The 12,089-nt window shown below is 48.4% G+C and overlaps 1 long non-coding RNA gene across 4 annotated transcripts; it reads right to left on the reverse strand.

Moving 5' to 3' along the window:
- Positions 1 to 2,273: 2,273 nt before the first annotated feature.
- LOC119316849 lies at positions 2,274 to 6,102 on the reverse strand. Of its 4 annotated transcripts, none has more exons than XR_005153358.1 (4): positions 5,485 to 6,102; positions 4,353 to 4,615; positions 3,318 to 3,383; positions 2,274 to 2,684 (listed from the first exon to the last, which is right to left on the reverse strand). It is a non-coding gene; the product is annotated as an uncharacterized LOC119316849 (long non-coding RNA). The 4 variants fall into 4 exon arrangements; XR_005153360.1 differs by having other exon boundaries at positions 3,318 to 3,414; XR_005153357.1 differs by lacking the exon at positions 3,318 to 3,383.
- Between the last annotated feature and the right edge of the window lie 5,987 nt (positions 6,103 to 12,089).

Consider the following 12,089-nt stretch of genomic DNA (forward strand, 5'->3'; position numbering starts at 1 on the left):
TCGGTCTCAGTTACCTGTGAGGCTGGGAGTAGCCCTTGGTAATCGGCCGTGATGGCCACCAAGGCATTGTCCTTGCTCAATTGATGAAACACCCCATCAATCAGCTCCACAGATAAGTCCGGATCCTCTTGATAGGCCGGGTCGAGGGATCGTCCCGGATCCTCGGGTTGTGGAGGAGGGCTGTTTATTTCTTTAACAGCTTGGCGCAGTTCCTGCGTTGAAGTCGTTAGGCTGAATATTTAATGATGGGAATACAAAATGGATGGGAAAGTAAAAGTGTCCACTTACCCAACTTGGGGGATTATACATAGAAAATCCACCCTGTGGGTTGACGCGGAGAAATTCCTCCTCTTCTCCCTTGTACAAAGCGGACAAGGTCTTTATTAGAGCGGCAGCCGAATCCGGCCCCTTACGGCCGTGGCGGGTGGCGTCGTCCTCCCCATTAAAGTCCCACATGGGGTGGCCTCTATACTGGAGCGGCTGCACCCCTCGCATGATGCATGCGGCCATGACCCCGATCATGGTCAGTCCGGAATGGGCTAACAATCTTATCCGGCCCATCAAGTAAAGAATGTCCTTGTCGCTTTCCCTCTGAGGGCTCCGTGGATGCCAGCTTAGGCGCTTCTTTAGGGGAGCACTATCGAACTCAAGGAGGCCGATCCGGACAGGATCCGGCAGCGGGACGTCCTCTATATAAAACCATTCCGAAGGCCAGTCCTCGGATGCCTTCTTTGGGGTTCCGGATAGATATCCGGTCCCGGCGATGCGCCGCACCTCGGCTCCGCCCACTTGATATATTGACCCCTTCTGAGAATGGGGCACAAGGCATAATAGTCTTTTCCACGGCACGAAATGAGCCTCGCAGCCCAAAAACAGCTCGCAAAGGGCTACGAAGCCCGCGATATGCAATATGGAGGCAGGCGTGATGTTGTGCAGCTGGAGGCCATAGAACTCCAGGAGCCCCCGGAGAAACGGATGAATTGGAAATCCGAGCCCTCTTATTAAGTAAGGGACAAGGCATACCCGCTCTCCTTTGGAGGGATTGGGGGCGCTCTCCGCTTGCTCTCCGCCATTATAGGTGGCATGTCCGGCTCGAACCGGGACCATATAGGCCGGGAGGAGAAATCCCTTGGTCTGGAGCATCGCTAGCTCGCTGTGCGGGATGGAGCACCTCTTCCAATCTCCAGGCTGAGGGCTGGAAGGGCGAGAGGAGGAGCTGCGGCGGCCGGCCATGATAGAATGGACCTCTGTAGGATACGCTCTGATGAATACTCGTGGAGGGGAGAAGGTGTGGTTTGGATCTAAATCCTCGTCCCCTTAAATAGGCGGCTCATTCACGCGACTAGGGGTGTAAATATAAAGAAAACACCCTGACTTTTCGTATTCGTTTGACACGTGGAAGACGGCCATTATTGGGCGTAGAAGCCAAGGAGCACTACATTTACAAGAAACCGAACACTATTCAACAAGTACACGGAATTTGGAGGAGAACCCACCTTGCAATGCCGAAGACAATTTGCGCGCCGGACTCATCGTCATTGAAGCCTGGTTTGGGGGCTACTGAGGGAGTCCTGAATTAGGGGGTGACCGGATAGCCGGACTATACCTTTGGCCGGACTACTGGACTATGAATATACAAGATTGAAGACTTCATCCCTTGTCCGGAAGGGACTTTCCTTGGCATGGAAGGCAAGCTTGGCGATACGGATATGTAGATTTCCTACCATTGTAACCGACTCTGTGTAACCCTAGCCCTCTCCGGTGTCTATATACACTACACCACGGTCAAGTTTTGGTGACACATCTATCTGTTGGCATATGGTACCTTTGCCGACACATAACTTGAAGCTAACACATATGCTGACAAAAGATAAAAGAGTCGGAGGACTTGCTGTGGGCAAAGGTATTGCCGACAGAAGTTCACTTGCCGACACATTTCTAGTTGGCATACACCCTATCTACGCCGACACATGGTCTGTCTATGTACACCCCACATACGCCGAGGCATGGTCTGTCCATGTACACCCTACCTATGCCGACAGATGGTAAGTCAGCGTACACCCTACCTATGCCGACACTTAGTATGTCTAGCAAGGTCTTTAGCATTGCTGACACATGGTTTGTCTAGCTATGGGTGTACTTCTACCTACACTTTTTCTACATGGCTAGAGGTGTACCTTTGTTGACAGTTTCTCTGTTGGAATGTTTTTCCCAAAAAATAAATTGTTGATAAGATTGTGTGCAGCCAAAACAACAATTGGATGCTGCTCAGATTGAAATATTATACAATGCTCAAATGTTATACACAAACAGGATCAAGATGAACACATATTGCACAAGCATTGATAATATGTTCACAAACATACATATATTGATCATAAGTTCAAAAACAGGACAATCTTGACAAAGCAAAGTTTGGCCATTTGGACCACCATCTAGAAAACACAAGCCACATAAAAGGACCACTATTTGTTGTTCTAAAGGAGTTCAAACACTAAATGGTCCAGAACAAAGTCACACCCATGAGCACAAGATATATGCTCCAAATCACTTGAAGCACCAAATGGTCCAGAACAGACATAAGATTCATGATCGCAAGTTGGCTGGTCCAAAATACTACAAACAGCCAAATGCTGTCGAACACTCCGAAGTATCACATCCATGCGCAGTAGATGGTTGAGTACCTGAAAATGAATGGTCAAATTCTCATATGTTCACTCCAACGATTCTGTGCACTTCAAAGTTTGAAAATATATGTCAAAAAGAAATGTAGTCGTATGTTGTCTAATGAACTAGAATTAAAATGTATAGCTTGAGACCAAAAAAAACTGTAGTATGTGAAGTTCTGTAAATGCCATGTGATCTTTAGATTGTGACAATCAAAGTGTTAACACCAAACTGATAGATGTATGCTAACTACTAAGCAATCTATATGAGCATCAGATTACGTCATGTGATTTCATATTTTTAATTTTAAAACTGCAGTATGTGGAGTTCATTTTTATATACAAGACACAAAAATGTTATCTAGTGATGCTATAATTTCACAAATATGTTTTACAATTTCAGATACACTGAAGTGTTATGTGTGACACATTTTCCTCGCCTGCCATTTGGTTTACTCTGACGTACGATAGTTAATCCTTGTACTAGTGTTCTTAGTTCAATATTATCTGATCGATAAACTAGCTAAATGACAGGAAAATCAGTCTTGGAGCATTTGTGTGTTCATCAAAAATGAAAAGGGTTCCACAAGAGAACTATGGAAAATGGTTCATGGGTTGTACATATTATGTGTAAATCAAGTGATAACATACTCGCATCGCATGTTTCTTATGCAAACTATTTTAGTTCATAGGCTGCTTCTTCCACCGCACGTTGCTCTGAAAAGTGTGAAGACATGTATCAACCACCCTATGAAGACGAAAACTATGTTTAATAATATAGATAACTCGGCTGATCCTAAATCAAATTAGAAAGTAAGCCAAGGGACTGCAAGTTATGTCCTTGGTAAGTTTATTGTATGAACTTTTCAAATGCACAAATGATTTTCAGGTAATATTAGTCCATCACCAGAACAAACACGAATATCTCACAAAAGTACCATGTACGAACATTATTAAGATTTAAGTACTGCCTTATTCTTGAACTAGATCATCATTATTATGGTTGAACTTCTTGTATCTTCCTACTGCTTACAATCAGAATGGGATTGATAGGCTATAATTAGTTATAAATATGCTCAACCCACAAATTAGCCATCTTTCCCATTTTAAGCAGACATGTTAGCATTAACTAGAAGATTTCGTCAACTATATTAATATATGTGATAGCAAATAATGTACTAAAGTGGAAGCGATGCAAGTATTAGTGCATCAAATGGTGATTCTGACACTAAGAAGATATTTTCAATACACAAAAAACGACGAGTTGGTACAATCTAGAAACACATTTATAGTGTATCAAGTTTGTTTTCTGCCTCCAGTTCAATTTAACTGCTGCCAGAAATATAAGATAGATGCCATATGAAACCAAAAAAAGGAAAATGCTACCAGCAAGTACGGAAAAAGGAGGATCGACACCTGAAACCAAAACTCCCTTTGGTTACTTGTATCTTCTATATACTTGAGTTACTATCTGCTAAAAGGGGCATTTTCATGAATATTGGAACAACTGCATGATCTGGTTGATAGTACGTATGAGATAAATGGCCAATCATTGCAGAAATATAATTGGGGAGGGCAAGTAAAGATAGTGGGCTAGCTGACAAATATTCAAAATACTACGCCCGCTGTAGAGAGTGGTCTTATGAAAGTTTACAGAGGGAGTACAAATGAGGGAAGCATCATTACCTTCTCAAGACTTCCAAATTTATGAGATATAAGAAATTTCAGCACCCATCGTCTGGCAACCTAGCAAGCTTGAATAAAATTGGAGTGGATTCCTGTCAGGCTGATGGCCATGTCAAAGTACCATGTGCAGCATGAAGATGGACCAGGCATAAATTGCAGATTAGAAGACTCATCAAAGAGTGAACACTTGTTGCAGGATCAGGCAGACACACCATTGATGCCATGTATGAGGGAGAAAACATAGCAGCCACAAGTGGTGCATTCTGTCAACAACAGATGCAGTGTCGTGAGATCTAACAATCAACACCGGTGGAAAGGAAACAAATAGAAGTATAATAGAGAACACATAATTCCACAATGCAAATAGGATGGGAATACAGATCATACTGCTAAGTGATGAAACTTTAAGCTTACAATTTGATAATTTATAGTTGGAAATTTTTCCAATGAGAATATTTCACTTCAGACCTTTGACTGTGCAACTGACGTTTTTGTAGTGAGTTATATACCTATCAAACCTGCTACAAACTGGGTTAGAATCTAATTTTCTCCCAAAATTTTGAAACCAACCCGGCCATATATAGCATCAACGAGAGCTTATAGCCTACATGCTAGCTACAAAAAGAGGTGGTACTCCAGAATTATTATTTATTATAGCAATATCGTTAGTATAGCTGGTTACACATATATCTGATTAACTCATGATGCTGATGCAGACCTAGAATTCAGAAACATGCATGCTTAGAATTCAGGAACTAAAGTATCACGTCAATCTAGCCATCGATCGAGCCAAAGAATTACAAAATAAAACAAGGTATGATTGCTTTGCTTGTCAGTAGTATACGTATCCAACTAATAACCACTGTAATAATACACACTCTTCTTACACAAAAAGGTGCTGATTAAGTGAGAAGGGATCAGGTTATGCTTCTTTCTTTCTTTTTTGCCGGGAGGACCAGGTTATGCTTCAGATCAACAACATGTCCAAACCACTCCACAACAACTACCAATGGTACAACTCTCAAGTTACAGCAAACTAGCAGTTCGATCTACTAGAGACACATGGTGGTAGTCACGGTTGGAAAAACAAGAACAAAGAAAACAAAATGGGGATCCCACCATCAGTGCTTACCTAGTAACGCCCACTCCCTCCAGCCCGAGGTGCAAGGCGATGATGGACGGAGTTGTCGGAGGCTGTGACTCCAAGGAAGGGAGTAAGGGATGGGGTCGGGGACTCGGGGACGTGGAATGGGATTGGGGTTGGGGGCGGTGGATGGACGTATCTTGGGGACGGATCTCATGAGCCTGGAGATGGAGCCCAGCAGCAGAGGGCAGAAGTCAAACAGTAGCAGGGCCGACAGCAGCGGCAGCCCGGAGATGGAGCTCCGGCGGCAGCAAGAGCCCAGATATGGAGCCCCGCAGCAGCAGGTGCGGAAGCAGCGGGAGCCCAGAGATGGATCCCCGGCAGCCGCAGGACGGGGATTGACGATGACGTTGGCTGGACGTTGGGGGGAGGGGGTTGTGCGCGGACAGCGACTGGATGGACAGCGCGAGGACGGCGCCTCGATATAGGTCTGGAGCTCAGGGGATTGAGTACGGCGGATTGAGGACGGGGTGGAGTGTAAGGCCGGCGGCGGGGGAGTGCGAGCTCCGGGACGGGGGATATAGGACTGGGTGGAGCGCGAGGCCGGCGGTGATGGTGGCACAGGATTGGATCGAGCGTGACGGCGGCGACAGCAGGCACAAGTTAGGTTGGGTTCGATTTGGGGTATTTTGCACGGGGGAAGGGTATTTTCAACTGAGGATTTTTTTCCAACGAACAGTCGAAAATTTCGCTCACGCGCAGAAACCTCGCGCCAGGTTTCTAACCTTCTGACGATTGACACGTGTCCACCTACACCAACACTTAATATGAATGCGTATACCCTACCTACATCGACACATTTTAGGTTGCTAAATACGTAGCTACGTCGACTGAAAAACTGTTAAGGTCAACACATATGCCAACACATAGCACGTTATTAAGCAATTGCTGATAGACACATTGTCGCTTTGTGGTTGCCGACACTTAGTGTGTCAATAGTGATATACCTTTGTTGACACTTGATACGAAGACAAAAGTTAAAAACTACGCAGACAGATAGTTTGTGAAGATTAGTTGATCTTTGCCCATAGAAGTGTGTCACCTAAGCTCTACCGTGGTGTAGTGATAAACTGGAGGGTTTTAGTCTGTAGGGACAACAATCATACCATAGGCTAGCTTCTAGGGTTTAGCCTCTCTGATCTCGTGGTAGATCTACTCTTGTACTACCCATATCATCAATATTAATCAAGCAGGACATAGGGTTTTACCTTCATCAAGAGGGCCCGAACCTGAGTAAAACATTGTGTCCCCTGCCTCCTGTTACCATCCGCCTAGACGCACAGTTCGGGACCCCCTACCCGAGATCCGCCGGTTTTGACACCGACATCAGTGCTTAAGGATGCTTCCAGTGAGACAATCCACCATGTACTCCTACATGGCCTCTCACCGCTACCTTTACCAAATCGTGTTCACTCACTTAGCTCTCAGCATCAGAACATATCATAACACTCCAATGCATTCCCAATGAATCAGACCTGACACAACTCTAAGCAATAGCAGACATGGCATGGTAGGAACGCAACATGGCTCATTCAACTCCTGCACATGCTAGTGGGTTTTAACTATTTACTGTGGCAATGACAGGTCATGCAGAGGAATGGGTTCAACTACCGCAGCATAAAGTAGCAGTTGAATCGTTGTTGTCCTAATGCAATAAAAGAGAGCAGGAGCGAGGGAGCGGGATTGTATCCGAATGAACAAGGGGGTATGCTTGCCTGGTAGATCAACAGAGAGGGCACTGCTCCACTGACAGGTACTCTGGATCGGTCTCCGGAGCAGGACCTATCGAGAAGGAACGGTGTCGGCAATCAAAACACAAGCATATGCAACAATGTGATGCATGAACATGGCATGAAGATGTGATGTTGTTTGTGTTAATGCATCGAGCATTCATTTGCATGAAGTCCAATTGAACCAAAGATTCGAATGCAACTCCAAAATAAGCCTTTATAAATGCCATTAGTGTGTTTTCAGATATACATCATGTATAGGTTTGTTTGTCATGCATGAAAATGGTATATATGGATAGGTTGAATTTTTCTGATAATTTTTCATATATAAATTATTTCAATCTGAGCTATGGTTGAATTTCTATGAATTTTAGAAGTTTATATCATTTTCTAGATTTTCCTGATTTATTTAAAACTAGAAAATGAATAACTGCGTCTGCATTGCGTCATGCCTGCGTCAGCAGGTCAGCGGCGCTGACTGGGTCAAACCTGACATGTGGGTCCCATGTGTCAGTGTCTGTGGCTAATCCTAAATTAAATTAAACCTAAACTGGTTTAGTTAATGGGGTTGGCCCCACGCGTCAGTGACCCAGGGTGGTCAAACCCTGGTCAGACAGGGTGAAACCCGGTCAACCGGGGCTAACCCCACCGGCGACTCGACGCCGGCGAGGCCAGATGCAGCGGCGGCCTGCGGGATTGCGTCTCCGGCGACCAAATGGGCCGCGGAGACCATCCCCGAGGAGCTGGTGCTCGCGCGCATCCACTGGTGCCCTCCGTTTCACCGAAGACAGCCTATATCGACGGCGGCGACCACTTGGGCGGCGGCCGGAGTTCGGCGGGGAGGGGAGAAGGGGCTACGGTGCACAGCAGGGGCCGAGGTTGGTCGCGTTCGTCTCCTGGAGACGTGCTGACCACGGTGGTGTGCTCGGTTGCAGGTGCCCGTAGGTGTGGCTGCGGTGGCGACATGGCCGGCGGCGAGGTGCTACGGCCGTGGTGGGGAAAGGGAGCAACGGCGCGAGAACGGAGGAACGGGAAGAGGGAAACGGAGGAGAAGCTCACTTCGGACTCGACGGGCTTGACGGCGAGCTCGGGGATGCACTGGAGACGGCGGGGCGGCGAAGACGATCTCCGGTGGCCGGGGATGAAGACGACGTTGATGGAGGCGCTCTAGGGCTCCCGAGGCGCGTGGTTTGGCGTCGAGGACAAGGAAGATGGCGCGGAGCTGTTGGACTTGTCGGGGAGGCGAGGCCGTGGCGGTGGGCGCGGCAACGGCGTGCGGCGGCGACGGTGGTGTTCCGACGTCACGCGAGAAAGAGCAAGGGAGAGGAGGGGAGGCCACTTGAGAGAGGGAGAGAGGTGCGGGGCGGCGTGTGGCGTCTCCAGAGAGACCGGGAGGAAGCAGAGAGGCAGGAGGTGGCTGCGCGCGTGGCCGCGCGCGCCGGGCGCGTGCCCCTGTCCTCCTGGCGCGAGGAAGGGGATGACTGGCGCGGCCAGCTGGCTGGGCCGCACAGTGCCAGGCCGCAGGTAGGTCCAGGTAATGTTTTTCCTTTTTTGTTTTAATTTTCTATTTTCTAACATTTGTTCTGATTCGGTAAAATACTAAATCAACTTATTTTAATCTGTAAATTTTAGTAGGGACTAGTTGGACCACTCCAAAGCCCCTCACCAAAATTCAGAAATATTGGACAATATTTTGTATATATAAAAATATTTATCCAACGCAAATAAATACTGGATTAATTCCAAATGGCCAAAATAAATATTTATGAGCTCCTGAAAATATTTGTTTGAATTTTACCTCTGACCAATATTTTCAGAGAGCAACATGAACATTTTCTTGGACCTTTTTGGAGCAATTTTTATCTGGGTTATTTCCAGAAACTATTTCTGAGGGTTTCACAAATCCCCAATTCAAATTTAAATGAAGTTTAAACATGATGCACACATGACTATCTAGTCTAGGTCATACCAGAACTAGGGATGTGACAGATAACTTAGCTCGATGCATCCGGGTTAGCTTTGACCTCATGAGGGCGCGTGTCTCTGGGCACCTAGTGGGGCTTCCCCATTGTTGATTCGGGTGACATCGTGAAACTGCAAAAATTCGTTAAGAAATCATTAACCCTTGTTGTGCGAGGCCTCAGGTATGGGCTGGTTATGGCCAAACGCACCGCATCGCGGTACCCGTGGGGCACAGACTAAAAGGGGATGCGCCGATCACAAGCTCAGACAAGAACGCCTCATGGAGACCAGGGGAGTGCGCACGCGCATACGACCTATCCAGCCCCCCTCGCGGGGTGTGCGAGGGATAGCATCGGGCAACTGCCGCCCTCCCTGGCAAAAAACAAAGAATTGAGGTAAGACTCGAAAGAAGAGGGGGTTCAACCAAACCATCGAGAAACGCCAGAACTCCAAATTTCATTAAAGGAAAAAGGGGCAAGCCAAATATAGAAAGCAAATGAAAATTCACGTCTGGCATCTAGTCTAGTCTTCTCACCAGCACGGAGCTAAGTGCTGCCACTAGGACGTGGGAGGGAGTGAGGGAGTCCTGGACTAAGGGGTCCTCGGGCGACTGGCCTGTTATCTATGGGCCGGACTAATGGGCTGTGAAGATATGAAGACCGAAGACGGTGCCCGTGTCCGGATGGGACTGTCCTTGGCGTGGAAGGCAAGCTTGGCGAATGGCTATGAAGATTCCATATTATGTAACCGACTCTATGTAACCCTAGATCCCCCCGGTGTCTATATAAACTGGAGGACTTAGTCCGGATAGGGGATATCAATACTGTAGTCATATAGGCTAGACTTCTAGGGTTTAGCTATTATGATCTCTTAGTGGCTCAACTCTTGTAACACTCATATTCATCAAGATCAATCAAGCAGGAAGTAGGGTATTACCTCCATAGAGAGGGCCCGGACCTGGGTAAACATCGTGTCCCCTGTCTCCTATTACCATCAACCTTAGACATACAGTTCAGGACCCACTACCCGAGATCCGCCAGTTTTGACACCGACAGGGAGCCCCCGAGGCCCGAGCGTGGCACTCCGGAGACTCTGGGGCGTGTACATCCCCACTCATTATTACGTGAGAGTGTCATGAGCGGAGACCTTCACAGGCACTGGGCCTTGCTTCATGGGTAGAACCTCCGGAGGTGCTGGATGTTCCAGGCGTTCTGGATGGGGATCCCGTCCTGCGTCTCTAGGCACGCGGTGCTAGGCCTGGAGACATGGGCAATCCTAAACGGGCCCTCCCACATGGGTGAGAGATTATGCAGCCCTTCCCTGGAGAGCACCCGCCTCAGGACGAGATCGCCCACCTTGAGCGTCCTGGAGCGGACGTTGCGACAGTGGTACCGTCGCAGCGCCTGCTGGTATCTTGCCGCTCGGAGCGAGGCTCCACGGCGGCGTTCCTCCCCCAGCACAAGGTCCATCCCCCGCATGGCGTCCTGCTGCATCTCATCAAACGCTAGGACCCCCGCGGAGCGATGCCTGACCTCGTGTGGAAGAACCGCTTCTGCTCTGTAGACCAGGAAGAATGGGGTCTCGCCTGTTGGCTTGGTGGCGGTGGTGCGGATGGACCACAACATAGACTGGAGCTCGTCGTGCCAGCCCCTGCCGCAGGCTTCGAGCTTCTTCTTGAAGGTTTGGGTCTTGAGGCCTCTCAAGACCTCGGCGTTGGCGCACTCAGCTTGGCCATTGCTCCCGGGGTGTGCCACCGAAGCATAGCAAATCTGCGTTCCAAGGTTAGCACGATAGGTCTTGAAGAGATTGCTAGTGAACCGCGAGCCGTTGTCGGTGATGATGCGGTTAGGGACTTCGAACCAGCTGTCACACCCTAGCTAGTTCATGCATTAGAGTGCTTGCATCATGTTTAATTTATCACAAACTTGGAAATGGGGATGACAGAACCCCCAGCACCCCCCTGAAACCAACTAGGATTTACTAAAAATATTTTCAATGAACCTGAAATGCCCTTCTAAAATGTTCATCATCTTTGCCTTGGTCCTAAACCTCTGACAAAAATGGTGCACAATTTTCTAGGTCATCCTAAGGTCACTAGATTAAATCATTAGTTATTTGAATTTGGGCATTTAAATACTAGTAAATATTTTAAATGCTCAAATAATCCTAAACTGAAATGTTCCATGTTGGATTTATTCCAAACAGTGGCCATGAGAAGTTTGGTGATTTTTGAAAGTGCCTAGCTATTTTTAGAAATGCCACAAACTTGCAGAAATAAAACAAAACAGAAAATAAAAGGAAAAGGACTTACCTGGCCGCAACCCACCACCTAGCCCACATGGCGGCCCAGCAGTATGATGGCCCGTGCCAGCCAGCTGCTTCTTCCCTGCCAGGCAGGCAGGGAGGTGACGCCGGCGCGCCCGAGGTTGCCACGACGCCACCTGCTTGCCGCTTCACCCCTGGATGCACTGGTCGGCCTCCACGTCGCCCGCTCGACCGCCCCAACACCTCACTCTCCCCCCTGCTCCTCTCTCTCGCCCTCTCCCACCATGGCCGATGCTGCCGCGCCTGCGCCACCGTGAAACTCGCGTCCACCATCGTCCCTGCGTCGCGCTGTCGTGTCCACGAGCTCCGCCGTTGTCTGCTTCGTCGAGCTAGCCGAGCCCCGAGTGCTCGCACGCTCTACTTCGTCTTTTTCGACCTCGTCTTCACCGAAGGCCGCCGGAGATCCCCTTCGCTGTCACCGCCACACCAGCTCGTCCCCGACCTTGGCGTCTGCCTCGTTGTGATCACCATGAGCCCAGCTACCTCCTCCCCCTTCCTGTTCTCGCTCTCGAGCACCACAGCGACTGCACTGAGGTCGGCCGCACCCGCCGCCGCCACCGCACGTTGCCGTCGTGG

This window comes from Triticum dicoccoides, chromosome 6A (assembly GCF_002162155.2).
Source record: "Triticum dicoccoides isolate Atlit2015 ecotype Zavitan chromosome 6A, WEW_v2.0, whole genome shotgun sequence".
In the NCBI taxonomy this organism is placed as follows: Eukaryota; Viridiplantae; Streptophyta; class Magnoliopsida; order Poales; family Poaceae; genus Triticum; species Triticum dicoccoides.